This window comes from Mytilus trossulus, chromosome 3, assembly GCF_036588685.1.
Source record: "Mytilus trossulus isolate FHL-02 chromosome 3, PNRI_Mtr1.1.1.hap1, whole genome shotgun sequence".
NCBI lineage: Eukaryota > Metazoa > Mollusca > Bivalvia > Mytilida > Mytilidae > Mytilus > Mytilus trossulus.
The window spans coordinates 35,353,129-35,380,332 of NC_086375.1; the positions used below are offsets into that span (position 1 = coordinate 35,353,129).

The following is a 27,204-nucleotide window of genomic DNA, read 5'->3' on the forward strand; positions in this document are numbered from 1 at the left end:
AACATTTAACACTTGCATTGTTAGGTATAATAAAACAGATGATAAAGCATCCTCTATGCAATGAAGAAAGTTCCCAATGAAAACTGAGATTTAGAGCATACCTGAATTTTACCAGAAGAATCACTGGAGTGATACTTTCCAAAGTAGTTTTGTATGGAGTCTTCATACATATTTTTTTCTTTTGAAATTCATATTTAATGTGTGCCAAGATTATTTAATCTTTATCTAGAGAGGCATCCATTGTTGACAGGCCTTATGGAAAATATATTTTACAAAACTAAAAATAATTGGAGGGGGGGGGGGGGGAGAATAATACTACACATATCAAAGAATCAAGAAGTAAAATACACAGTTCATAACTACAAGGTATTCAAGTATGACATCTTAATATTATATAATACAAAACCCAAAGAAAGTAACCTTACTAAAAACTTAAAATAGTTGTCAATGCTACTCAAGTAGGAAAAGGTATAAAAAAAACGTCTCAAACGTATTTAAAAATGAGTAAAACGTAATAACAAAACAGATATATCAGAAAAATACAATTCCTGAATTTAACATTAGTCTATCATAGTGATAAAATATAAAACAAAAACTCAAAACTAAGTGCAATAATAGTCTTCTCTGTTCTTTAAAATTGTTGACACTTATATGGCAAGCTCTAAGAAGTCTTCATAAACCTAAAATAAAATTACTTTCATGTAAAATTCACAAAATCTGGTTTAATTTTTGAAATAAACATTTTGAAAGAAAAAAAAAGTTTGAACTATTTATATTACATTTCCACAAGATGACTGGCTTTCCCAGTGATATATCAAACTCAAGTTGGTATGGTGTCTTTTTCTAATCTTCTGGTTTGGACATGTCGCAAAAAATACCTTTCTTTGGTTTAAAAATATTTTACCAAATATAATTTATTATACGACTGGAAAATCTTTGGCTTGCAAGGTAGATCCAACTATCAAAACATTTAAGTGTAATCAAGCATATTTAAATTTAATTTAAAAAATACCCTTTTATAATAAAGGGCAGATAATTACATTGATTTGATAGGACAATTTGTGTTTAGTTCTAATGGACAGACAGACTGACAGGGTGAGATCTATATTCACCTCAAAAACTCAATAAGTTGGATACGGACACGATTATATCAAGGCAAGAGGTTTAAAACAATAATCTTCAATAAATTTAGTATACAGTACAATGTAACAATTATATCAGAATTATTTATTTTTGATTTTGTATCTGGAAAATTAAAACTATACCAGTAAAGTCTCTTCTCGTTTTGAAATTTAAAGGAAACCAAACTAAAAAATACTGTGAAAAGGCAGTAAAGGTAGATTTTTTGTTCATGTCCATTTTGAATTGATCAAATGTTTTATTAATCCCAGGGAAACTGTTTGGAGCAGCATATCCAGTCTGCCTTACTTCACCAGAGTACTAAGCAGATTTTCCATTGGTCAATTAAACATTAAATCTCTATGAAAATATGTAAAAAAAAAAAGTAAAAATACAAAAATACTGAACTCCGAGGAAAATTCAAAAAGGAAAATCAAATATCAAAAGGCAAAATCAAAAGTCCAAACACATCAAACGAATGGATAACAACTGTCATATTCCTGACTTGGTACAGGCATTTTCTAATGTAGAAAATGGTGGATTGAACCTGGTTTTATAGCTAGCTTAACTTCTCACTTGTATGACAGTCACAAGATGAATTGAAACATTTTCCAATATGCCTTAATAAAATGGATTTTAATGAAGTTGTTATATGCATATGTCTCATATTGAAAGTTTTTTTTCAGATCAAATAATCCTAGATAAATTTCAGTTTTAAAAAATATTTTTTTGGGGTGATTGATACCATTGTAGGTCCTGGATTTCTTTCAATATCACCATACAGCAACTGATCCCTTTAATCTTCACTGTTGTTAGGGTAGATGTTCTTTTGGTTAAAATACTACTCACAACTTCATTACACTCTGAAACAATATACACATAGATATATATTTATATCAATAGATAAAGAAAAGAGATAAAGAGTTTTAAGTTGCAATATATACACACTCTTTAACTTGATTGACTTTCTCAGATCTTTTTTTTTTTTAAACTTAAGGGGGCTCGCGGGTCTAAATCATTTTTTTTATTTAATATAGGATATACCTATATTTTTCTATAATGAACTTTAACTTATTCTTAATAGAAAAATGAAATAAAAAAATGGGGTCACCGTTCATTTACGCTCACTATCTGCCTTCAAAAGAAGTATAAATTTTTGTTAATGTCCTTTTTTTCTGTTGAACTAAGAGGAGAAATATCGGTAATATCAAAATAAAAAAAGAACTAAATTACAGAAATCGCTTAAATTTTACAATTATTTAGTTTATGTACAGCTTATTCGAAAACAACAATAAAAAATATAGGTCACCTATGAGTTAACAAAGATATTTCAATTTTAATGCCAAAAAATGGCATTTTTGCACCAAAGGGAGATAATTTGGAGCTTTTTCAGTGATATCAACATTTTAAAAGTGACCTGGGGCCAACACGAATTGATTTTTCGGAATGAATTTTGGATCATATGATAAAGTAACAACTACTAAAGGAAGGGAATAAAATTTGTAATGAAAAATTAAAGTTTATTTTTTTTCGGAAAATCTTATACCCGCGAGCCTCCTTAAGTTTGCTTTAACAAGTTAAAAGTACATAAAGAGTGGATGATGAACTGCAATAATTTATATAATATAACATGCACTTCAATCACCATGTTTGAGATTTTTTTTATAGGTCCGGTAAGGGCCGATTTTGGCCTCAAATTTCAGGTTCATCTGACGAAAGATTTTTACCACTTTTTAAAAACTATTTCATTTGAATTAATAGTTTTTGTGAAAGATTTCAACTGATTTAGTCATTAAAAACGTTCCAATTCAAGCTCAAATATGAAAAATCTACCAAATATGCTGAAAAATGTCACCTTTTCAGATGTTTTTTGTCAAAAATGAAAGTGGCTGCATCCGTGTTCATCCTCAACCTTTATATATGTTTTGTATTATCATAAAATACAACTTACATTTTTATATAAAGGATGAACACAAATGCGGCCACTTTCGCTTTACATGAAAACCGTCTAAAATTTGACTAAAATGCTAGAATTGTTAAGATTTCAGTGGTGCTAGTACCTGATGTATGTGCATTGATATGTCAAGAACAGCCAGTATTTATGTTGCAGATGCATTCTACTGTCCAATAAATAACTGAAAGTTTACATTTCAACAATTTTGTAAAACTGCTATAGTTTGGGGCCAAAAAGGGGTCTTAAACTATCAACAAATTTTGTTTGTGCAAATGTGAATAATTCCTCAAACTGAATTTAAAATATAAGTCTGTTGTCAGATTGAAAATGGTGACATTTTGTTTTAAAAAAATATTGTTATTTACCAGGGCTTCCAAAAAATATTTGAGCCAGCCGGACATTTTGTGTCTTATACCATGTATACAGATCTCTTAAGACTATGTAACAAAAGACAACCATGGTAATCAGTTGGCCATCATATAACCAATGATTGACAATTAAAAAAATATTGTTATTTACCAGGGCTTCCAAAAAATATTTGAGCCAGCCGGACATTTTGTGTCTTATACCATGTATACAGATCTCTTAAGACTATGTAACAAAAGACAACCATGGTAATCAGTTGGCCATCATATAACCAATGATTGACAATTAAAAAAAAACAGATATCAAACTTTACTTTGAAATAAATTCAATGTTCTGGCGTAAAGTGCTAAACTGACAGTTCATCATTTGAAGTGAGCAACATCAGTGTACTGAATTCTGCCTTAGACTCTTTATTTGTGCAAAATAACATTATCAAAAACTATATTTTCATTTTGAAAAACATATTTTGGTAATACATGTACCAGATGTTGACTTGACAATGATAAAACATGGACCAGATATGGATACGTAAAATCCATGTGCATTTATAAAGCACGATTGAGTAAAAGTAGCTCTTTCCACATTATTTCATCATCAAAATACTAGAAATGAAAGTTAGATAAACGTATCAATGATAATTTTAATAGCATTTTTGATGAGCATTGATAGATTATTAAATTTCCCACCTGCACACATACTGACAAGATCAAACGTTGTTTTAATGACCTTTTAAATTTTTTTTATCAAATCATATTTATAAAACATTTACTAACATATTTCTAATAACTTTAATCTTTTTGAAAAAAGAAATTAGATGTAAACAGCTGACATGTAGGAACTTCCAAATGTTTTGGTGAATTGTATTAATATGACCGTCTCTTAAGAAAGCTGAAAAGTAGATGAAGGTATCATGCTTATCCCAGACATACAATGTCTGGACAAATTTCATGTGTAAGGAATATATGACCGTTTTAGAAGCCATGTTATTTATTGTTTCCAATTAAAAAAAAATGTTAACTTGTTATTATACACTACCAAATGCTCTATGTGTATCAATCTCGTCACAGAAACTCCTCTCTTCCTCAACAGCAATTTCTTTATTCCGTACCTAATAAAAAGAAAATCGTATTGAATTAACCACCCACTCTACATAATTTTTTTATATGATGTATTGAAAACAAATGAATTAAATGCTTGTTGAAAACTGTATGTATTTTTGTTCCACAGTTCAAATTCACGTTAGGCAAATAAAGATCCAAATTTTCATTCTTTTGATCAAAATGTTTTTGTAATTTTCTTAAACTGCAAATATAGGCAAGTACATTGGGTGCAACAAACTACCTGTGGGATAGTTTTAATCCGTAAATGGAAGGTCATGGACTTAGAACCAACCTAAATTTGAACCCCTGTATTCTAGTGTATATCAATTTTCCTTAAGTTCAAATTTAAATAACACCATACAGCAGAATTAAATCCATATTAATCAAAGATGTTCACTAGTCAAGTTTTTAAATTTTGTCAGATTTCGTAATTCCTCTATAGTTCTATCCAATTGAAGACAAAAATGCAACATTCATTTTTCTTTTCAGAATCTTTAACATTCTGGAAAGAAGTCATTTGTACAAATTTTGAATTCTTGTAATTTTAGCTTCCTAGCATTTTGTAATTATTATAGTGTTTGGAAAGTAAGACTTGTCAATGATTAAGATATCGAAATTCAAGAGATAATTTTCCCCACAAATTTTCAATAGCCTATATCTCATGATATATCTCAAACAAACAAAAAAAGCACAAACAAGACAGTTATTAATTGTTTTTTGCTCTTTTGTTCTTTATTAATCACATATCAATATTTACCAGTTTGATGAAAAGCTTGATATTTTGAAAAGGAGATGAAAACATCCTTTAAGTAATTTACCATATTTTCAAATGGTGTGATGAATTCTGAATGTGTATATATATAACTAACCCGAAATGTAGAATATCTGACTGTCTGAATGTTGCCTACAAAAAAAATGAAGGCATAAGCATATAAATTCTTATTTATTTTTTGCTTATAAGAATAAAAAATGCACATTGAAGACCTATTGGTGGCCTTGGGCTGTTTTCTTCTCTTTGGTTGGGTTGTTGTCTCGTTGACACATTACCCCTTTCCATTCTTTATTGTAAGTTGATCATTCAATAAATGTGATAAGCCTTAGAAAATTAAATCTATTTTTTCATGTTTGTAGCTAGCTGTTGTCTGTTTCTCACATTAAGAAATATGTCTTGCATTACACTGCATATATAGTTAAATAAATGCATTCAAGATACATTGTAATGGAGTCTAAATATATTCTTTATGTGATTTTGGAAGCAACACTATTAATGGATGGAAATGCAGAGATCTGATATTTATGCAGTTCAATATATATATTCATATATATCAGCCATATACAACAATACCTGATAAATACTATGTAAACCTTTGTTTGTTAGGATGACAGCCACATCCTCAGTGAACTCAAACACTAGATCACTCATCTATACCCTGTTTCTAAAAAATAAATAATGCAATGTATCAAATATGAGATGAAGGTACTAAAACATTCAACAGTTTTAAACTAAAAGATAAGGAATTACAGTAGTTGTACAATTATTAAGTAATTTTGTTGGTAGTTATTTTTTACGGCTCATGTGTAAGTGAGTCTTCTTCAAAATTATATCAATGTATTATCATGTGATGTAAAATATATATGTTGTGTCCAAAAGTAATTTATGAACAGGAGTTTCTTCTCCACGGCGATCACTGCTTTATTATATAGAGAGTCTCCATCGGCGAGAAAATTACTGTCCTATCCCCAAGTACTCTTATTAAATTAAAGTCTTAGATGACTAACAAGTTTGTCTGACGACTGAAACCATATCCGTACGCCTTTATTTTTCGTTTTTCTCCTAAATAACCCAAACTGAATGAAAAAGAATAGATGACAAATGCCACTATGCATAATACCTATAGAACACAGAGGCATGAGGATTAATTTATTGTGGAAGGAAGAGAAGCTACACACAGAATGAGGTCTTCTCGTTTAATAGTATAGACTATAGATGCCAACTCAAACCTTTTTGTATTTTTTTCTGGAGAAGCCCTTTGTAAATTTTATTACAAATAAAATAATTCATAATGGAGCAAAAGAAAAGATAAACACATAAAGAGTAATGCATCAATGACCAACCCTGATATTTATAAGTTAAGAATTAAGAATAAAGTTTGAATTTTCGCGGATTACTTATTTAACATTCAATATTTAGGAATCAAAATACAGCATTTCTTTTTTCATCAAAGATTATATAAGCACTTTATTTTCGAAAATGTATAGACGTTCAAACATTTGCCATGCATGAAGCTGGTGTAAAACGAATTTATGGTATAATATCGTTAATTCCTATATTATTATAAATGGTCATTTGTAGTCATACTATTCAAAATAATATGAAAACTGTTTTTTCTTTCTTTTTTCTACCAATCTCATCTGAAGGCACTCTGTCAATGTGAATTTGTTCCACCTAACAGAAGTTCCAGTTGAAACTTTATTATAAACAATGTCATAATACCTGTACCTGTTGGAACAAATATTTGATACTATTTATTCCGTTAGGAACACCTACTGTAATATAGGGTTATTGCATGAATATTGGGGAATATTGTCCCGAGTAGAATTTTATATTGCACGAGCTTGTGAGTGCAATATATGATCTACGAGGGACAATATTCCCCAATATTCATGCATAAACCTTTTTATTGTATAGCAATATAATATTTGAAAGTAAATATTGGTTTGAACTGAGTTTTTGTCTTTGATGACGTCATGAATTTTGAAGATTTATTGCACTAGTGCAATAATGGAATTTATTGCACGCTAACTTTTGGTTACTTTCTGTGGGAAATATTATATTGCTATACAATAATAGTTCTTCTTGTGGAAATAATATTCCAGAATAGTTTTACCATTGGGAACTTATATTCTGTAACAACACTCCTCCTTTTGGCAGGGGCTCCCATTGATTTCTTCATTTCTATACACTGTAAACAAAATTCCAATAAAATGAATTTTATTAACCAATAACAAAAATATGATATATTTTATTTTTAAGATATAATTATTCATTCATGTGATATGTGGGGAAAACTATTTTTATATTTTTTGGGTGTATCTCTTTAACATTTTTGAAGGATGATTGCTTATAGAATTGTATACAGTATTGTTGATTCGATCATCTTTATGTTGTTCATCTGAGTCTGAGTGTCATGTAATAAAAATGTAATCTCTACACAAAGTATGTTTATTTTCCATAGAAACAGATAGCCTTTTGAAATACTGAGGATGGCTTGTAATTTAATTATCATCATGATCATTAAATTCATAGAAAACACTGTGAGTGTCATTTTAAACTTAAAGAGAGATAGTAACTAAAACTATAGCACTTATATGTAAAAGACCTCTTCTGCTGCAAATTTCATTAAGAGTGGTCTTTTTGGGGCAGCTGTAGAGGCAATATTTGTTCTGGCAATATGCAAGTTTATTTTATTTGTCTACATGATTAATTTTCTTATGCTTGATTTGTTCAGAACAGTATACTCTACAGTGTATCCCGTTTTATTTTAGAAAAATGAGCAATGTCACTCTCATGAAAGAATTTTATGTGTGCATGACTTTCCAACATACATGTATATGGCCTCTTATAAATAATTATCACATAACTTTTTCAAATTCTGCAATCAAAATACCGGGACCCTTCCTGATGCAATGTATAACTAAGTTTGGGTACATCTATGCTTTGTTTATTAAATGTAAAGTAAATGTAAAAATTTTGATTACAAAATCAGACGCCACAACCATTTTAAGATTCACTCACTGTATATATATTATATATATATGACTGTATATATAATTCTTAAGAAATTAGAGAAAAATGTTATTTTTGTTACTTGCAATTGGTCTTTCATATCTTGCCCTTCATAACTCGACTATCCTAACTCGCCTATACACCTCGCTGATAAGGAGCCCTATGTTTTACTGTGTAATGTCATCAATTTCAGCAGATCTAAGGGGTTGCACTTGCAAAAATTACAGATGGATGATATAGGGATTTCTATGTATCTCCCAAAACTTTGTTTGTAGGGACTAGGGGATATAAAAAAAAAAGTCACATTCAACTGGAATATATTCCATTCATTCTTATAATAATAGACATCATTTTCATACCTTTATATCAAAGGTGGTCTCAGTTTGGTCTCCTGTTACATGCATAGCAAGTCTCACCACTTCAGCATAGGTCATCTTTGATTAAGTTTTAGCCCCAGGTATGCACAGTATTCTAACAGGGCCTTCCATCATTAACATTGGTACAACTTGCTTCAGGTTGGAATATCCTCAAATTAAAATGCTTTTCAACCTTTTCTGAAGTTTGTAAATCATATATATAAATAAATATAATCCGTAAAAAAAAGTTTTTTAGATCCACCATAGATTTGGATATTTTTCCATTTTATAATAATGGAGCATAAATAATTGTAACTCAATACCAGAAACAGTGAAAAAAGTCAAATTTGAACTTAATCTGTGTTGTAATAAGCAGTGTATAAGTTTTATAACATTTGTTGAGACAAATTAAAGTTAGAGACTAGAAAAGAGGTTTAGCAATTGGTGCGAGGACACAGTTATTGTCCTTTGATGTTCGTTGTCCACATATATATATTCCCTAGTGTGAACAGTGTATTACTTGCCAATTTTTTTCACACCCTTTTCTAATTTATTTCTTGACATTTTATGCATGAAATATTAAGTAAGGGGATGAAATTACATGATAAAAAATTTGGGTGCTGAATTTTTATGTTAAGTAGTGATTTGGTCCAGTGGAAAAGGGAAAAAATTAGTATGTCTGAAGCTGTCAAACTGAATTTTAGACACCCTTAACACAGAATTGTCAATATTTTGAGTTAGAGAGCTGGTAGAAGTTTCTATAATTTTGCTTTATTTGTCCCAATAGTAGTACACTACACTGTAAAATCTTTTTGAGATTGAACAAGTGCGATTTTTTTTAATTTGAATGTACAATGTATTGTCTAAAAGAAAATGCACTACGAAATAACTCTTCTCTGGCCTAAGAGATGAAATCAGTAAATGTAGATTCTGTACTTTGGCAACTTCCCTGAATGGTTTACTGGTCTCAATAAAAGTAAAGGATTTAAATCTGTGTTTGATAGAAATTCTGTCATTTTACGGCTAAATAAGCAGTTTAAAGCAGTTTCCATGTTTATGGGTTACAGGCATGCTGACTTTTTATTTGAAGGCTTTTTATGTTTTGATATTTGTGTTTCTGTGCTCAATTCAAATTCTATTACCCATTAGGTGAACTCCGAATCTAGAGAAAAGTAGATTATCACAGAAAAATGTGCAAAATATGTTTTATTCATGGCCCTGGTTAAACGGCCTGTTTCATGTACATGATGTACATTGTATGTGAAATGTGAAGAGCTTTGTACATAAAATCTGTAGTCCATCATAAATATTTCACTAAATCTATAAAAAAGCAGTCTTCTTTAGAATAGTTAGTGGTTCAAATATATATGCCAATTTAGACTAAAACTGCATGCAAGTTTTCCTTGAAAAGTGAAAAAAAAACTGTGCATTAGACCATGCTGTCTGCAAAAAAAGTTGAATGCAAGAGTATTTGTGCAATTAGACTTCTTGTATCATAACATCCTAGCATAGAAATGAACAAAAAATAACAAATTTCAATTTCTCATAGCTTCTGTATGAATTTTTATATGTATTAAAATATGTGCTACCGCCTAAATCGACTCTAAATAATCTTTAATCTTACATTTTATACTCATAATCATGTGGAATGCTTTTTGTAACTTTTCTTTACATTTAAAGTACATTTAATACATATGGAAGAATAATTTATGGTAAAAAAACTTCAAAAACTTGAAATAGGGTGAAAAAATTGCATGTTTATGTGACAACAGTAAAAGTTAGAGACCACTTTTACCAGCAGGCAGCTGCAGTGGTCCGGGAACAATGTATTTTAATAGGAAATGAATCTGATAGACTCTTCAGTATAATGTTGACAAAATCTTGGACTCCACGGTCCACGAGACTTCCAAGACTTGGAGATTAATGGATTTTGGTGGCGTATTCTTATAGAAAAAAATGTTGGAACTGCTGAGGCTATACATTGACCACATAGTTCTAAAGTTTTATCATAAAATTAATTAGATATATTCTGTCATATAAAATGTCCAAAATAAGTGTGATTTATAAAAAGTTCTATAATGTTTTTGAATTTGGACTGCAATCAGCGCCGTTTTTTAATTAACCTGTTTGCATTCTGTGATAAAATGAATGTGATAATAACAAATTTAAAGTGACATACTATAAGTTTGATACGCTGGCATCACTAGTTTGAAAGACATTTTATTGATATTATCGGAAATAATTAAGATAATCATGATAATAGTGAATATGTTTTTTAACACATGTTTGGTACCGTATTGTATCTTTATTACCTATGTATGGAACGACAATAAAATCACTGATTATCAGCTACAATTAGTTAGTGTCTAGTCCCGCCAATATATATGTATTTTTATGGGATGCATAAAAAAGTTATATTTATATTTATTTATTCATTCTGTCTTTGGATTCAGGTTCCAGATATTTTTTAAAATTCTATCCATTTATATGAGAGGGGGTAGAAGGGGTCCTGATCCTGAAATCCCGGGCTAAAATATACCTCATCCCGAAATCCCAGGCTTAAAAACACGAAATCCTGAGGTCCCGAAATTCGAAAAAGGAATTCCCGGATCCTGAAAGGGTCAATCCCAAAATCCCGAGGTTAAAAACACCCGATCCCGGAGTCCTGATAAAGGTCCTATCCCCCCTCTTATACATATGGTTTGATTGGTGATTAATTCAGTGGTAATAAAAATCACACCAGACACATTATCTAATTCATGAATAGACTAAAAAAATACAAAATTGTGGCAAAATATTTTTATAGACCAGATCACAGCACTTGTTTCTATCCATGCGAAGACCCACTATCAAACAGTATATTTACGTAAATATATTTGACAGTGGGTCTTCCCATGGATAGAAACAAGTGCCTGTGGACCAGATACATAACCCAACACGGAAATAGATTGCCACTAAATACTGACCTCTATAGAGAAACGATTCAGTTCTTAAACTTCTTCTGTAATGAAAAATCTAGTGCTCTAGCAGGTCCATGGTGATTTTAGTTGACAAGCCGAAGTCCCTGTAGTTTAATTTAATCTATTAATTCTAGAACTGAATTTGCTTACTTTTTTATGTAACAATTTTTAAAAATATTGCAATCTTGCAATAGGTACTACATATCTGCATGTTTATATATTTTAACAGCGTATATTACCATTTCAAAAGAGAGAAAAAAAGAAACTTTTTTTCGTTTTTGTATTCATGTGTATACCTTTGCTACCTCAAACGTAGAGAGCTCAAATAAAAATATAAAATGGAGTCAAAAGCGGAATAATTCCGGAGTACATCTTTTCAATGAAAATCTCTATGTACACGTTGGCGTTTATGTACGTTGTTTTTTTACTTTTGCAAGCACATCATACACCGTTCAAGTTTATGTTCGCTTGATGTCTTCAATGAAATTGAAGGATACGGCGTTGCAAACAACACTGATGTAAAACCCGGAGTACATCGGGAAAACTTGTGTCGTTTACTGAACATTTCTAAAAATGATTGCATTACCCTCAATATAATTTCCAGCTGATTACTATGACCAATCTGAATGTCATCTGAATGTCATCTGGATATTTCTGTTTTGTTTCATGGACTTATAAAAATAAATAAGATCTTTGAAAATAATTTTCTGTAACAAAGATGGCGAAGATAGCAATGATGTCAGGAGGATCAATAATGATCAGCGATTGGTTTATTTTTTTAAAATTTGTTATCAGTACTAAAAGATTTTGTTAGACCGTACTTGCTAGACTTCAAAGCACTATGGTATTATATGTTAACGTTAGCGATTGGTTGATCGCACTGTTAAGTTTTTGTTAACGATATTATCAGAAATTTGTTAGACCGCACGGTCTCACGGTCTTACTTTGTTAGTTATATAAGAAGACTAAAAAACCTAATATATTTCTTATATTAAAAGATAAAAAGTATAGGATGGGGTGATAATTCATAGGACGTTATCCAAAAGGATATATACTACATCTATTGTAAATCAAAACTCAGAATGAACAAAATTTATTTCGTAAACTTGATCTTAAAGCAAAAAGTTGCCAACACACATCCGCGATTCTGTTTTTAATGAAGACTCGAAGATCGAACTATATATGTGGCAACTTCCCCAAATTGTGCAATATGCTCCTCAACCCCTAAATACACAAAACCATATATAACGTATTTTTTTATGAATTATCCTTTACATAGACGGAAATCCGTTTAATTTTGACACATTGTTGTAGAAGAAGAAACATGTAATAATACACGTTTTTACATCATAATACATATATGCTATACTTCATAATCGTTAAGCAAGATTAATATGACTAGCAGTTGTTATAATTAACGAGATTGATCAGGTCAGTATGTTATATGTAACAATACAATAACTGATAGCTGAGATCAGGTTGTAAGTCGAATTCCATTCATTCCTGTTACTGTGAATCTGCATTGAGTTAAGAAATTCTTTTTGGTAAAGCTTCTTAGTTTATTTATTATCTAAAAAGTAAAATGACAAAACTACCGAACTCTGAGGAATATTCTAAACGGAAAGTACGTAATCAAATGGCAATATCAAAAGCCCAAACACATCAAACGAACACTTTTTCGATGAAGATTGTTGAAATTATATGAATATGAAGAGTAAGGTCTGTCATGAGTAATCCAGACAACTTAGTGAAAAAGAAATGAAAACACTTATCTTAGTACCTTTGATAACTATTGACACTAATGGTGGACGTTTCGTGCCGTATTTGGCACAACTTTTGGAATTTCGCGTCCTCAACGCTCTTCAAATTTGCACTTGTTTGGTTTTATAGCTATTTTGATATGAGCGTCACTGATGAGTCTAATGTAGACGAAACGCCCGTCTGGCGTATTAAATCTAATCCTGGTACCTTTGATAATTATTTACACCAGTGGGCACAACTTTTTGGAATTTCGTATCCTCAATGCTCCTCAACTTATAAGTTATATGGTTCGCTACTGACCCTATACGGATCCATAGAGAGTTAGTAAAATCCATAGGGGTGAGACCGGAGGCCGAGTCTTCTATGAATTTTATTCAACCCCTATGGATCCGTAGGGGGTCAGTAATTAACCGTATAACGAATTTATCGGACGCTGGACTTTTCTGCGGCGTTTTGTTGAATAATAAACAATAAAACACAACAACATTAATAGATGACGTCGCCATTAACGCGTCACGAACCCCATATGAAACTTACTAACCCCATACGGTCTCATAGGGGGGTCACCACGTGACGGCGTTTAACCAATCACAACGTGATAATTCATCGGGTCAACAAAATGCATATCGGTTGAGGCAAATTCGATCTGGTAGGGATCAGACATATCCTGCATAACAGTGATCCGACGTCGGACATTATTACGAGTGTATATCACGCCTTAGTCATGATTGTAAAATGACGAGCCAAAATCGGCCGAGTTTTTCGAATGTTACATGATGCACATAATTGTCTTTGTGTCATTGTCCGACCTATGCGGACACTTCCCAACCTCATGGGATTCTGTCACGAACGTATACGACAGCACTTAGATAATGATATAAACATCAAGATAATTTTGGATAGTATTTCGACTTTTTCAATTTTCGTGTCGTAGCGCTGTCCGATTCTGTCGTGAATCATATTTGGATATCTGTGACCGCCGCATTTGTGCTATAAGTAATGATAAGATAAAAAAGAAGACATCAGTCTTTAAAAAAAAATATGCTCACAGTTCGGTTTTCAAAACAGTAGTTCTTTATATGATCACTATGTTAAATCAATCTCGCTTTAATATTATCATATACTAAAGCGATTATTTTCAGAAGTTTACTTACTTTGATGGTATTATCCTAATGGTCGCTTGAAGAAAATAAAGCGAAAAAAAACAACAAAGAAATTAAAAAATATGTTATTCGAAACTAAAGAAAAAAATGTATCTGAAGAAAAAGGGGGAGGTTCAAAACATGTCATCTCCATAAGTTTTTATGTTTTAGATTGGTTGAAATAAATATTACATTGCAATGTGGTATCCTGCTATGTTTATTAGATAACCAATGAGACACAAGATTAATGGACAAAATGTTACCTTTCAATAAGTTAAAAAAAATCACTTTTTTCTCAGCAAAAACAATCAACGAAATCTTGTATGAATGATAAGAATGACTTATCTACCTTCCACTGAAGGTTGGATACTACACTTTTCCAATTCTTATATTAAAGAGTAGGACCAACTTACAGAAGCGTAAAGCTGGAAACTCTTCTAAAATAAAAAGACTATATCAAATTTTCAACAATTATTCATGTATTTTAAAAATCAAAATGTTATATGGCGCTACATTGGTGTTGCTATTGAAGGCATTTCACATAAAAATAGCAATTTTCCATGTTTGTTACATGTTTAGATTTAAGGGATACTATTTTAAGAATCTAAAAGTACATACATAAAACCAAATTAAACATGTTTGCAGACGACACTCAATTATTTAATAAAAATGAAAGTTCTGTAAAAAAATCCTTTGAAATATTAGACAAATATGAAAAGGCATCGGGTTCTAAAATTAATTACGAAAAAACTAAGGGAATAAATATTGGCGCAAATAAACGCAGACGACCTACTTTTAAAAAGATAAGCTGGACAAAAGATAACATAAAAACATTAGGTATTCACCATGGTTATAACATTGACAATGACAAAATTTGGAAATCAATATTAGAAAAAGTACAACATTGTGTACACGTCTGGAAAAGTCGAAAATTGACTTACTCTGGAAAAGTCCTTATTGTTAAAAATTTAATTATATCAGTATGTGGTTATGAGTTAGAAATAAGAGGTATACCCGAAAAATACAAAAAAGAATTGAATAAGATAATATGGAATTTTATTTGGGATGGGAAAGTGAATCAAGTAGACCGGAAGGTTTGTTGTTTAGATGTTAAAAAGGGGGGCATGGGAATGGTAAATTTAGATAGTTGGATAGAAAGTAAATATATCAAATCTTTATATTCGATATTACATAAGCCATTATCTAGTTGGAATGCAATAGGTAAATTTTGGTTAAAAAAATGTGATAAGAAATTTGAGGATGAACTATTTCTGTGTAAATGTTCTGACCTTTCAGGTCTTGAAATAAAAAACATACCACATTATTACAGAAGCGCTTTACAATCGTGGTCAAAACTGACAAAGATCACACAGAGTATATTTAACGTAATGGAAGTAAAGAAACAGCGATTATTTGGAAACTCAAATATTTTATTTCAGGGCAAACCTTTATTTTATTCTTCCTTTTCAAGAAGTCAGATCAAAACTCTTGGTGATATATGGGACGATAATACCAAAGATTTTAAATCGTGCAATGAAATATATAGACAATTAAAAGATAATCGTAATTGTATTTCGGAATATTCACGAATTAAAAGTTCCATACCACAAACATTCATGCAGATTTTAAAAAATAACGATGATCAACCTGCTTTAAAAAGCAACAAAATAAAAATTTCTGAAACCTTGAATTTTTAAATCCAAACAATAAAATCATTAATATCAAGGATTTGACATTAAAATATGTTCAATTAAACATTAACATAATTGAGACCCCTAAGTGTCAAACAAAATGAAAAAAATTGTATAGCGAGTATATAAATTGGGAAAAAATTTGGCTAAATCTAAGTAAAATGAATATTAATAGAAAAGTTAAAGAATTTCAATGGAAATGTATACACAGGATTATATATACAGAAAACAGACTGAAAATAATGCGCATGTCAAATGGAAAATGTCACTTATGTGATGAAATTAATAATATTGAAACTCTTGAGCATTTATTTTATCAATGTAACAATGTTAAACCATTGATAGAAACGGTTGTTAGAAATTTACAACTTTGTAACTTTATAAACGACGAGGTTCTCGTTGAAAAGGATATTTTATTAGGAATTTGTACAGAGAATTCGAGTAATTTCATTGTTAATGCAATAATACTTTATTTCAAATGGGCTATTTGGAAAATACGTAATAAATGCAAATTCGATAAAATTAAACTGAATGTGCAGTCTGTACAGGTTATGCTAAAAATGCACATGAAAAACGAATTAAAATTTCTTCTGCTACGCTCGGATATAAAGTATATATGCAAAACGAAAATTAAACTCTTTATCGAAAATTTTTAGGAAGATGTACTTAGTTCAACTGCTCTAAACGAAAGGTGTGTTCGATTCCATAAATACTTATCTTATTGTATATTGTGTATAAAGTAGTGAACACTATGTTATTATTAACATACTATATAGTAAAAAATCATTTCTGTAGATCACCGAAAGGGGAAGTGGTCTAGAACAAACATACTATATAGTAAAAAATCATTTCTGTAGATCACCGAAAGGGGAAGTGGTCTAGAACACAGTATTATTTTATTTAGGGGGTTCACTATACACGCAAATTTTTATTAGTCTTCACTTCAAGGTTAATCGAGCAAATTTTATTTAATAAGGCTTTTTACAGTTTTTTTTTTACTTTACTACGGGCTCATAAGGATCTTAAATCTGATTTTATTGCTGTGTCCACAATAGACACAGCAATATTATTCTACGTATTTCACCTGTATCGGTTTGGACAATTCCATGGACTATTCCATACACACACCATTATGCTTAAGGGGTTTTCATATGTCATGTCAAGATGATATAGGCTATTTACCGTTGTTTGCCACAAAATAAATCTGGTAAAGTCACTTTTCTGAAAAACCAATATAAATATAGTTAACATATTTATATATTTAATCTAACTGTGTTCATTGACCCGAATTTTTTAATGACAACACACACCTAAAATTCGTTTTGGTCTATTCCATGACATTTGCGCGGGAAATATTCATCAGAGACTTTAATAATTTTAATGGACGTTCATTTGTAAAATTTTACCTGAGACTACTATAACACAGAGATTGGTCACTCTCGATTTCCCTATTAAACCGGCTACACTCAAAAAAGCTAGCTGCGTTAATTTAACGTAGTTTCGTATTTTACCGTTAGCAGACGACATGTAATTGTTCAATTAAAAATGAAAAATACAAAGCAAAATATAATTTTCTATGCTGTCATTATTATTCCTATTATTATGATTATCCTACTTTAATAATTATTATATTATAATAGTTTATAATAATAAATGTATTTTAATAGTTTTTCATAATAAACATGTTTTAAAAGTTTTTAAAATAAGCTATGCGACTATGATTGAGAATGGATTGTTAATTCTCATAAATCCGACAAACGAAGTTGTTGAAACAGGTCCCGTTTATTTCATCCAATCAAGGAATCATATAAACAATCCCCCGATCAAATATACAAATGTTTTACCTGTTTTACCTACCTGTAAAAACAGGTGCATTTGTGAATTGGCTGGGATATAGTTTTGATACACGTATACACGTGCTAACTAAAAATGGAATTCAGATATATAAATCTCATTATCGATACTATTTAATATTTTTTTTAAATTTTCATGAATGATTGAAAAAAAAATGGAAAAAGGCTTGTTTTTGTTTTTCCAAATAAAGGTTAATTACGGCTGAAGATTGCGGCCATATAGCGTTATAGTAGTCTCAGATTTGATATTGTATTAAAAATACGATATTAAATAATTAATACGTAATAAATTGTATGTCATGTATCGGAGTTAATTATTTGATTGTTTCATAATGGGTTTCTATTAAATATACACCTGTCTCGGAGACATAATGTCACAGTGTGACATGTATATTCGGCTTGAATTATCCGATGGTCAGGTAAATCACAACCTGTTAAAATGAGTTTTATTTGACACCTGGTACACACGAAGTAGTTACACCACAGGTTTTCACACTCCTTCCGAAAATATTATTTACAAATTATAGAATTAAATAATAAATATTGTTTGACAAATATCGTTTATCATGATTGACTTTGTCTTATAATATTTATAATTTGTATAGATCATTAAAAAATGATTACTTTCTGGGTTCATTATTAATTTGGTTTGTATTGGGTTGATTTTTTATGATTGTCTGTAAATTGTTTTCTAATTGTGTTTTTCGAAATACTATGAGCTTGCATTCAGTTGTTTTTATGATCGTCGGTAAATTTATGGTTTCTCCTTTTCATGGATTGTGTATTTAGTTAGGACTTACACTTAATGATCATTTAATAGAAAATTGCAATACAAGTCTCACTTTTGACCTCGAATATAAAGGGATTAACCATATTGTAAGCGTAATGTACATGTTTCCCTTCTTTTTTTTTTACTTTTAGACTAGAAAAATCTCCTTTTAATTTTGAAACAGACATGGACCTGTGTGAATAGTGAAACAACATTTTGACTTGATTGTTAGTTAAAACCCTTTTTTTTTTACTTTATACAAACTGCACGAAAAGGTGTCTTCCTTTGTTGTTGATCAGGCTGATTAAATTGATGCTTGCTTAACGTCCAGTGGCAAATATTTCATTTTTGTTGTTGTTGATCAGGTTGATTTAATTGATGGTTGCTAAACGTCCAGTGGCAAATATTTCATTTTTTTTTTATTACATATTGATTTGCGAGTGTATGACATTCATTTTTTTCTGTACAGTATATGCAATATAATGTCTATCTCTCCACAAGAAACCAAATGATACAGACATCAACATTTTAAGGTGACCAAAAGGCTCTAAGCAATGCGTAAAATTCATATTGCACTGTCAACTATACAAGGTCTATTTAAGAAAAAGGTTTAACACATCAAACAAGAAAACTCACTGTCTTATTTATGAACAAAATAATAAGAAAAAAATCCAAATATGATGTATACAGCAACACACCAGTGAATTACAGGCTCCTTACTTTGGGAAAGCACATACATAATAAAGGCATGATAATAGATTTAACCATAATCACAAGCCGTACAATTTTATGATCTTGTTTGTTGTTTTTTCCCCACAGTAATCATATCAATAAAACCTATAAACCAATAAATGTGGTGTGGCGTTTGAATAAACCAAATTACATCTGTAAAAAGACACCTACATACATCCCAGTATTCTAAAATGAAAAGGACCAGTCAGACTGAGAATCAGAACTTGTACATGTATTAATGTATACAATATATCTAAAATATCACTACACATTATTCCATCCTTTTTCAATAACTAAACCAAAATGAGAGAGAACAAAATCAATTCCAGGTATAAATAATATTTTTATTATCAAACATTTATTCATAATGTTACTGTCAATGATAACTGAGAGTTTTATGATAATTTCCCTGCAACTGATCTGGGTTATGCAAATTTCGGTATCTGTACAGCTAAGGATATATACATGTATCAGCGATGATAACTTGTAATAAATTGCATACAGTGAAAGGGAGATGGCAAGATTCTTCATCTTTATTGTGTGTCTCATTCACTGCAAATATCTCAATTTCTTGTGCAATCATTTGCTCTGTGCCTTTCACTGGTGCTAGAAAAAGAAACAGCATGACAATCAAATTTAAGCGTTCATATTTTTTCATTCTCTTTCCATCTTCAGTGTGGATTGAAACTGGAACAGATGTCTCCTCCATACTGGTACCAACAGCTGTTCATTGTCGAGGATTACTCTCTTTTTAACTCCATTTGTTAATTTCTACATCTTTTCCTCTTTGGCATTCTAAATTAAAAAAAAGATAGAGTTGAATAGACTATTTGTCTTACTTGTAAACTTTACTTCCTACATGTATGCCATCTGAGACTATTATAACACATTTGTCAGAGAAAACACCACAGACAGCAGGCATTAAATTTTGGAACCACAAGTGCTTCAGACATAACCACCTTAGAGATGGGGTTCACCTAAATGACAAAGGGAATGAAGCATTTTTCTTCAGCATTAGACATGCAATGAACTCAGTGACCTATGTATAAAGTAATGGATATTACAGTAAACCTTATTCATTGGTATTCAAAGTCAGCAAATATTTAAATGTTATCATGTTGAAAAACAAACTTACCAATTTTATGCTTTGGTTCTTTTTTCTGATGGCTGTTCTTTTTCGGTCGTCCCAAACGGGATTTCTTTCGGAGAGGCATTTCTACAATAAATAAAATTATAATCAGTAACATTGAAAACTTACTTATGCTTCTAGACTATAAACATGATAAATGAATACTCAGAATAGGGTCTGCAACTTTACTTAAACAAACTAATAGCCATGGTAAATTGATGGATTTGTTTAAAATGTGGACAAACTTACCTTTTTCAAATTTTTCATTTGGGAGTCTTCATCATGGGGACCCCCCCCCCCCCCCCCCACACACACACAAAAAGGGGTAAATAGCAGTATGCTGGTATATCAAATTATGACAAAGTAAACATTAGTAGAAGGAAGAATACAAGGGAATGTTTTAATGCCATTTGGGAAAACAAATTATTCAACTGAATTATACCCTAGCACAACAGAAATTGACTCAAAATTTACATCGGCCATTTTGAAAACCTTCATGTGGTAAATCTCCCCACAAAAAGGGATCAATAGCTTTTTGCTGGTATATCAAATTATGACAGGGTAAACATTAGTAGAAAGAAGAAATAAAAGGGAATGTTTTTATGCCATTTGGGAAAACAAATTATTCAACTGAATTATATCCTAGCACAACAGAAATTGACTCAAAATTTACATCGGCCATTTTGAAAACCTTCATGTGGTAAATCTCCCCACAAAAAGGGATCAATAGCTTTTTGCTGGTATATCAAATTATGACAAAGTATACTTCAGTGTAAAGAAAAAATATGCAAGAAAGTTTTAATACCATCTAGAAAACCAACTGTTTCTCTGAATTTAACCTATTTACAAAATAACTCGAGTCGGTCTAACGAACTGAAAAGTCAAACGCGGTAAATTTTCAAGGTTTCATTTGTAAATTTACGCTTATAAATTCACTAAATAAGGCTAATGTGAACATATTCAAACAATAATTAACATTTTTAATCTTGATATTATACTTACTGATATAAAAACGTCTTAATAAGCCACATATGTTATTATTTTGCACCACGCATGTAAACAATGGCTGATCGTCCTTCTTGTCAAATCAGTCAGAATGAGCGCGCATCCGTGGACATCGTGAAAATACGATTTGACTGGCCAGTACAGAGAGTGACCAATCTCTGTGTTATAGTAGTCTCAGATTTTACTAACTATTTTATGTGAACAATTGTCATATGTTTTTGTTTTTCATACATTTAAAGGATCAACGTTATTTAAATTCCGTATATCTTCATTTGACATCAGGTTTGTACGCATTTAGTCTCTTCTCTAGTCTATAGTATAATCAAAACTGAAGGCCGCGAACATGGCGAAGGGACACATGTCATGATGACACGTGCTGCACAATCCCACACATTTCACATTATGTAATAAAATTCTACTGTTTGCGATAAAAATATTCACTGTTTAGGGGTGTTGAAATTAGGTCTTACATAGTTGATGCGTATCCGATCCGTGATTTGTATATATTTCAATGGTGCTCTCGGTAAGGCAAAAAAAATATATGTTTGATTATTACCTGACCGATCCTATTTTGAGCACCCACCCTAAGCCATTTTATTGCCGTCGTAAGAAATAATCCAAATAGGGGAACTCTCGCCCCACGGACAACTCGGACCACACAATTCAAAATCATGGCACAAAAAATAAAATGGACAAAATAATAAAAAGAAAATACCGACCTACCTACCTACCCTACATATTTTGATGATGTAACCTTAAACAGACATGTTAGTTTTCTCGTTTGAATTGTTTTACATTGTCTTATCAGGGCCTTTTATAGATGACTGCGGTATGGGCTTTGCTCATTGTAACATGTACAACAATCAAACATCAACCCACACTAAACTGAATGTAATTGTAACATGTACAACAATCAAACATCAACCCACACTAAACTGAATGTAATTGAAAGACATCTAGAGGTTGATATCAGAGGGGGAGGGGGGGCCCTGCTTTTTGAGAAAAAATTTGGTTGCTTATAATCACTGAATCGTGACTGGAGTGAGCCCCCTCTTAGGTCAGTCAGTGGGCTCCCACTTTAGAAAAATTCTGGATTCGCCACTGGATATACAGTATCGAACAGAAGATAAAAAAGGGAACAATATGGTGAATTTTAGAGATTAATATTATTTCATGTACATGCATTTGAAATATTTAAGATATATTGATTCCCTTTTTTTTGTTCTAGGTTCCACGGTGACCTAGCTTCCATTTTCGAAAACTGTGATTTAAATGCTAGCACTTTTTTCTATTAGAGGGATATTTCCTTTTCATTGGTTGTAGATATGGAATCTTATTTTACCATGAAGTCAGATTTGAAAATGACTTTGGGAATGAAGATATCGTAAAGACTGAATTTCAGTTTTAGTCTTATATATCTACAATACTAAAATTGCGAGGTCCAATTTGTCAGCCGTCATCGCGTAAAAACGACGAATCAAAGAATTCGACTTTATATATAACTAATATAGTACAAAGGTGTAGATTAAAAATTACACCACTCCAGGCCCTTTTGTTTTCCACGTAATTAATATTGCCAATAATTAAGAAGTTCCGGATCGAGTCCGATACCGATACCAAAAATTAATAGTATATTCACCTGTTACCGATTACCTTATTTGTACGTTCCGCGTCTGACAGGTGCACCACCAAACGGTGTATTCAGGATTAATATGCTATATACACGGGTCGTATCCACAGGGTTGAAACTACTAAATTGTCAAATTTTAATCAGTTTAGACTTTCTAAGATACATTGTAACAATACAAATACTAAAATCTGGACTAAAAATAAGGCGTTAAGGTACAGTTTTCAATTTGTTAGCCGGCATGACGTAAAACAGCGAATCGAAGAATTCAATTTTATTTACAACTAATACATGTATGTATATGACAATGCTGTTGATTAAAAAAATACTCCATTCCAGGAACTTTTGTTTTTCAAATAATTAATATTACCAATAATTGATAAGTTCCAGTTCGACGGTTTCAATCAGAAAGATTTGAAAGCAGAGAAAACTGTGTATCGTTTAATCGGCATAACTTTATCAGATAAAAATACTAATACTAAAATAAGGCTTGCACATAGTTATATACGTTAACTCAGTCATGGACCTGCGATACCACGTGTCTGTTCTAGTGTACTTTATAATTTTAGACTTGCATGTACATAATTATGTGTACATATATCACTGATTCAGTGGCAATGGTAAATAGACACTGAAAAGTCTTAGATAATATTTTATAGTTTTGAATGTTTTGTGCGTTGACTAAAATTAGGTGGAGGTTTGTGTGTTCTTATTTCCAACAGAAGTTAACTCAACACATATCAATATGTGCATGAAGCAAATTGATAGTTGCTAGATACGGAATGATTGTACCACATGTACCACAAGAAAGTTTAAACCTGTGTGTATATACTTAAAATATGATAAAAAAAATCATGTCTTTTTCAGGACTTCTGAATCCAACCATGTAGTATGGAATGTTTTTGAGATGTGGCTTTGGTCGATGGATGTTAATGAAGGACCTGTAGTACAAAGTATATCACTGAATTTAGCTCTTTGTCTAAGTGTATTATTGAATACTTTGCTTTGAGCTCAGTTCATTGTTATGCAAATCATTCTTTGTGAAATAAAGATTTGACAAAAAAATCTCATGTACAAGGATTTGTCAAAGTAGTATCACCTCTATTTACAATGTAAGTATTAGGGAGATAAAAGCATTCTATATTGATTTGAACCAAATATATTATAAAAAAAAAGAACAAATTTACCCGAGAATGCTACTACCACTACTAGCAATATGATGCTAGGTTGTTTTAATACATCTGTACTAGCTGCCTACTGATGACTCGGTTCTGAGTGTAAATGGTCCTTCTAACTATGCAGGGAGAAATTATAAGGCATATCTAGGCTTATCAATTTCTAAAACAATATTTCATCGTACATGTTTGAAATTTTTAAACAACAACAGAAATTTTTGCAGTTGAAATACATGTATGTATCCTGTCGTCGTCTTCCCAAGACGGATGGTTTCCAGATAATAACTTCAGTATAAGTAAAAAGGAAGCCTTAAAATTATAACATACTGTGGATTCATTTATTTTTCGTGGATTAAAGAAAGTTTGCATTTTCGTGGATATTTAATTTCGTGGTTTTGCCGAAGTCTGCATACAAGCCTATAGAAAATTTGTTAATCGTTGAACATTTAATTTAGTGGTAAGACTCTAGCCACAAAAGCCACGAAAATTGGTATCCAAAGAATAATCATGCATCCACAGTAATATTTATAATCATAAAAGGAAGCCTGGGATTGTTTTGGGGGGTTATATATATAGTCCCTAAGGTTTAGGAATAAGGGTTCCAAAGGTGACCAAAACAAGCATTAATCTAGTGTCCGTACAAAAAGTTGTGTATGAGTATTTCAATTGTTCTGAAATTGTACCATAATATTGAATACCATAAGTAGAAGGTTGAGGTCTATTTTGTGGGTTATGGGTCAAACAGTCTAGGAATTAAGGGCCAAAAACAAACATTTTTGTAGATTCCAGACAATAAATTTGAGTTATTTCTTTGTCCAGAATGGTTGTAGAATTACCTAAAACCAATGCTTTATGAAATCTTCTTTAAAAATTGGAGTTTAGATTTCTCTGTCCATAATAGTAGTTGAATCAACTTAAAATAATGCTATACATGTATATACACTATACAATGCAAAATTCACTTTACTACCAACTGATAAATTTAAGCAGTCTTTAATAGCCATTCAGTGATTACAAGCACTTTGATTATCATTCTAGGGTTATGCCCTTTCACAAATGGAAAAATTTCTCAAGTTTGTCTCAACTAAATTTAGTGAAATGTGTATATAATGCTTATTACCTCTAAACTCAGTTTAAGTTCAATTTTTGGCAGCTTCACTTTATGTACCTTTTTAACGTTATATGCTAGCGGGGGCATCATCACCATGACTGTATGACATTTATATTTTAATACTTAATGTTTTATTAAAATGAGTAGTTGAATAATTATTGTTGCAAACTCCATTAGAAATTTGATTTGAGATCATTTTAATACCACCACAAAAATTGAAAACTTTTTGGTTGTACATTTGTATCACGTTGGCGTCATCGTCTTCATCCAAAGACATTTGGTTTTAGCTCTCTAACTTAAGTAAAAGTCAATAGAAATATATGAAATTTAGACACAAGGTTTATGACCATGAAAGGAAGGCTGGGATTGATTTTGGGTATTTTGGTCTCAACAGTTTCGGAAAAAGGGCCCAAATTTAGCATTGTTCTTGGTTTTTGCTCTATAACTCAAGTATTAGTAAACAGAAATCTATGATATTTTAACATAAGGTCTATGGCCACACAAGGAGGGTTGGAATAGATTTTGGTAGTTTTAGTCCCAACAGGGTAGGATTTAGGAACCAAAAACAGGTCCCAAATAAGCATTTTTCTTGGGTTTTTTAACAATACCTTTAGCATAAGTTAATAGAAATCTATAAAGGTTTATGACCACAAAAGGAAGGTTTGGATTATTTTTGGGAGTTTTGGTCCCAAGGAATAAGGGGCCAAAATTAAGCTTTGTTTGCTTTCATCAAAAAAATGAATTATTGTGCTTCTTCGATATGCCAAATCTAACCGTGTTAAGATTCTTAATTTTTGGTCCTGTTTTTAAATTGATCTACATTAAGGTCCAAAGGGTCCAAATTTAAAATCAGCTTGATTTTAACAAAAATTGATTTTTTGGGGTTCTTTGATATGGTGAGTCTTAACATGTACTTAGATTTTTGATTATGGGCCCAGTTTTCAAGTTGGTCTGATCAAAAATTGAATTCTTCGGGTTCTATGATATTCTGAATTTAACCATGTATTTAGATTTTGGATATTGGACCAAAATAGATAAATGTCCAATTTAAAATTTTTAAGTTGAAGTTCTTTATAGACCACATTCAATCTGTGTCAGAAACCTATGTTGTGTCAACTATTTAACCACAATCCAAATTCAGAGCTGTATCTAGCTTGAATGTTGTGTCCATACTAGCCCCAACCGTTCAGGTTTCCACCTCTGCAGTCGTATAAAGCAGCACCCTGCGGAGTATCTGTTCCATTCATTTGTTTTTTCTTAATTTGTGTGAATTAACATTGTTACAGTAAATGCTAATTACTACACTTGCATACCACAACAAATACTGTATTGGTACATGTATCACTTTAATATATTTGTATCCATATAACAAAACAAAAAATGAAAAGGAATAATTTTGCAATACCTTTTGAGTACTAACTGGCTTTTTAGGTATTTAGACATATTTTAAGACTTATTAAGTAGATGTTGATGATATCTGCTTGACATGCTTCAAATTCGATCAGATTACTTTTGGAGCAGTTATGAGTCTTTGAAGCATGCTCACAAAGGTTCTTTTGGTGAAATC

At 31.1% G+C, this 27,204-nt stretch overlaps 2 long non-coding RNA genes across 7 annotated transcripts; both read right to left on the reverse strand.

Annotated features, from left to right (window-relative positions):
• Positions 1 to 298: 298 nt before the first annotated feature.
• Positions 299 to 12,606, reverse strand: LOC134711334 (uncharacterized). 6 transcript variants are annotated; one of them, XR_010106169.1, is made up of 9 exons: positions 12,229 to 12,606; positions 11,649 to 11,746; positions 8,686 to 8,880; positions 7,428 to 7,502; positions 5,885 to 5,975; positions 5,409 to 5,443; positions 4,475 to 4,547; positions 1,865 to 1,982; positions 299 to 680 (listed from the first exon to the last, which is right to left on the reverse strand). It is a non-coding gene; the product is annotated as an uncharacterized LOC134711334 (long non-coding RNA). The 6 variants fall into 6 exon arrangements; XR_010106170.1 differs by lacking the exon at positions 11,649 to 11,746 and having other exon boundaries at positions 12,229 to 12,602; XR_010106172.1 differs by lacking the exon at positions 12,229 to 12,606 and having other exon boundaries at positions 4,458 to 4,547; positions 11,649 to 12,211.
• A 7,307-nt stretch (positions 12,607 to 19,913) lies between these two features.
• LOC134711333 (uncharacterized) lies at positions 19,914 to 21,833 on the reverse strand. The gene is made up of 3 exons (XR_010106167.1): positions 21,722 to 21,833; positions 20,726 to 20,806; positions 19,914 to 20,385 (listed from the first exon to the last, which is right to left on the reverse strand). It is a non-coding gene; the product is annotated as an uncharacterized LOC134711333 (long non-coding RNA).
• Positions 21,834 to 27,204: the final 5,371 nt, after the last annotated feature.